At 43.5% G+C, this 3,683-nt stretch overlaps 1 pseudogene; it reads left to right on the plus strand.

Moving 5' to 3' along the window:
* Positions 1–2,751: 2,751 nt before the first annotated feature.
* LOC109241409 overlaps positions 2,752–3,683 on the plus strand; it is an 11,377-nt pseudogene continuing 10,445 nt past the window's right edge.

The following is a 3,683-nucleotide window of genomic DNA, read 5'->3' on the forward strand; positions in this document are numbered from 1 at the left end:
AAAACAAAAATCCAAAAAAAAATCAGAAACAAAAATCCAAAAAATATTCTTTTCTTGTTTAAAAGTCTTTCTTTTGTAAATGTCAATAAAAATTTTGAATAAAAATTGAAGTCCAAAAATATTTTTGCTTTTATTTAGAAGTGCTTTTGTAAATAAATAAAAACTCAGAAATCCAAAACATTTCTTGAAAGTCCCTCTTTCGAAAATTAAGAGGCAACATCCAAAATCCAAAAATATTTTTCTATCTTCTTTAGAAAAAGAGAAAACAAATGAATTCAAACAAAAATATTTTCTTTTTACTTTTGAAATTCTCGAAGTTCCAATAAAAAGAAAAGGAATTTTTAGAAGTCTTTCTTTCAAAAATAAAATCAAAATCAAAATCAAAAATCCAAAAAAAAAATCTCTTTCTTCTTTTAAAAGCATTTTTAGAAAATTCCAAAAGAAAAAAAAAATTAAAAAATCAAAAATATTTTTCTTTTGCCTTAAAGCTCCATGGCCTGAGTTTTATAAAAAAAAAAGGAGTTAGTTTACTCAATTCCCAATTTTTCCAGAACTACGCTCGGTCTGATTCATGCGGGGTCATGATACGTAGGCAATCTCCATAGGATTCGACCATAACCAAAAGAAAGAAAAAAAAGAGTGATAAAAAAAAAAGAGGCAATGAAAATGAGAGAAAAAGGGCAAGAGAAGAAAAGAAAAGAAAAACAAAAAGAGAGATGAAAAGAGAGAGTGAAATCAAAAGGAGGAAAATGGGAAAAAATAATTAAAGCCGGGATGAAGCATGCAACCATTGCAAAACATGTAGAAACCCATTTAACTGTATAGGTGCATCACACCCCAACGTGCAATTACCTATCTGTTATTTGTTTCAAACTAACCGTTTGTTGCTGTTACTTCCCAGTCCAGGTTTTTATAGAACGGTGGTTGGTTTTTGTGGTAACCTGGCTTCGCACCCATACTTTACTAGATCAAAGGGGAGCATCGGAATGTCTTCAGAAATGACTCTGCCAACAATTCCCATCACAGACGAAAGCCCAATCTCGGGCATCCTGACCTCAAAATCGGCAGCTGCCGAAGAAAACAGAATCCTACATCTTCGGGTTATGGAAATGTGGGACGCTTGGGCAAATGGAAGAGAGCCGCCAAGCGCAATCCCAGGATTCCCCGAACTTTTTCCTAGAGCAAGTGGTACCTTCACTGTTCCAACCAGTCACCCAAATACCCCACTAGGACATCCAACTATTTCAGCTCATTTCGTGGGAACACCTTCTGAGGTTCGCCCCCAGGTGTTCATGTCCGGTGCAGCTTCAAATATCTTTACCGCTCCCCCATGCTCAGCCACGGCACAGCCCACACTGCCTAGGCCCAGTTTTGACCCCTCAGCTTTCACCTTCCAAACACCCACCTTCCAAATGGAACCTCCTCAGTTTCCCACTTATACTTATCCTCAACCACCCCAATTTGAGTTCACGGCAGGGAAAGAAAAGACTACCAAAACTCCTGAGCAAGAAGAAATTGCGAGAAAGATGAGGAGTATGGAACAAAGCCTCAAGAACATACAAGGTTTGAGTGGGCAGAAAAGTGTGTCCTATGCTGATTTATGCATTGGGATTCAAAACCCCAAAATTTGAGAAGTACGATGGGCACGGTGACCCTATTACTCATCTCAAGAAATATTGCAATCAGTTGCGAGGAGCCGGAGGAAGGGAAGAACTACTCATGGCCTATTTTGGAGAAAGTCTGGTTGGCATCGCCTCTGAGTGGTACATGGACCAAGACATATCCCGCTGGCACATCTGGGATGATCTTGCTAGAGATTTCGTCAGGCAGTTCCAGTACAATATTGATATTGCTCCAGATAGGAACTCATTGACAAACTTGAAGAAGAAATCCTCGGAAAGCTTCCGAGAGTACGCAGTTAAATGGCGTGAGCAGGCCTCCAGGGTAAAGCCTCCGATGGATGAGGTCGAAATGGTCACAGTGTTCCTTCAAGCCCAGAAAGCTGATTATTTCCAAAATATGATGTCAGCTATGGGTAAACCCTTCGCGGAATCTATCAAAATCGGTGAAATGGTGGAAAATGGATTGAAAACGGGCAGAATTCTGAGCCAATCCGCTATTAGCGCAACCTCCCAAGCCATTCAAGGCGGGTCTGGAGGAGTGGCCAAGGGAAAGAAGAAAGAAAAAACATCTATGGCGGCATCGGGTGCAAGAAGACACCGCGCTCCTAGGTCCATGTTCCCAGAAAGAACCCCTCAGCATTATTACCCTCACCAGGACATGGCCTATGCTCCTCAACCGTACGTGGTCATGAATGCTCAGCCTTTTGTCCGGCCTCAGCAACGGGCCAACAGAAACCAAGCTCCATTTCCAAGAAACCAGCCTCCTCACCAAAACCACTACAATCCCCGTCCTCCACAGAATAACTTTCCCCCTCGTGAGCCACCCAGGAGGCAAACTTTTACACCAATCGGTGAATCTTACTCCAATCTATTTCCAAAGCTTGTTCAATTGGTCCTGCTGCAGCCAGTCCCTTAAACAAGGCAAAACCCAGCATCACCCGCTTATAGAGCTGGTGTCAGATGTGCCTATCATTCAGGAGCAGAAGGGCACGATACGAACGATTGTTGGACCTTGAAGAGAGCAGTGGAGAACTTGATAGAACAGGGGAAGATAGTGCTAAGGGATGAGGATGTCCCCAATGTGACCAATAACCCACTGCCAGCCCACAACAACGGACCGGTAATCGGAATGATTTGTGAGGATAAGGAATTTGACCCGGCATTGAAGGCCATAATCGCCATTGCTAATGTGGAGAAGAAACCAAAAGCTGCCCCGAAACAAGACAAAGGGGAGAAAAAGAACCAAACCACCCCTACAAAGTCGGAGAAGAATATTGAAGTTGAAAATGGGGCAACGCTTCCCAAAGATGCTGTTCTCTATGTCCCTCGGGGCCGCAAGGAAGAGCAGATGACTTTGAGTCCTCCCAGGAGATTTGAACTGAACAAGGCAACCCAAATGTACGTGCCCAAGGGAGCTTATGTGGTGCGGGGCCAACTAATCCACCAAGGCTGAGTGAGCCCGTTGATATTGGCCGCGCACCACAGAGGCCCATGACTGATCCTACCACGGTGCCTTGGAACTACCATAAAACAGTGGTGACGTATAAGGGCAAGGAAATCTCAGGAGAGGTTTAACAAAATTACCGTGTGGAAAAGTACTCCAATTGGAAGAAGTGAACAATGCCACCAGGAAGCGTTTCCCAGCTAAAAAACCCATGAGTGCCAACGAGGCGGAAGCTTTCTTTAAAAAAATGAAGATGGCGGATTATGAAGTGGTTGACCAGCTTCGAAAGTTTCTTGAACAAGTCCCCTTGATATCTTTGTTGATGAAATCTCCCGAACATCAGAAGGTATTGATCAAAACCCTCAACGAAGCATATGTGCCTGTCGAGACTTCTGTAGAGCAGTTGGAGAGAATGGCAGAAAGATTTTTCACAATTAACCAGATCTCCTTCAGCAAAAATGACTTGCCCCCAGAAGGGGCCGCACATAACAAAGCCCTGCACCTAACAGTCAAATGCGAAGGGTACTACGTGAAAAGGGTTATGGTGGACGGAGGCTCCGGGTGGGACGATATGCCGCCGTCTCAACTCTACAGCGCACTAGAATACGGGACCGAAC

Source organism: Nicotiana attenuata, unplaced genomic scaffold (assembly GCF_001879085.1).
Source record: "Nicotiana attenuata strain UT unplaced genomic scaffold, NIATTr2, whole genome shotgun sequence".
In the NCBI taxonomy this organism is placed as follows: domain Eukaryota; kingdom Viridiplantae; phylum Streptophyta; class Magnoliopsida; order Solanales; family Solanaceae; genus Nicotiana; species Nicotiana attenuata.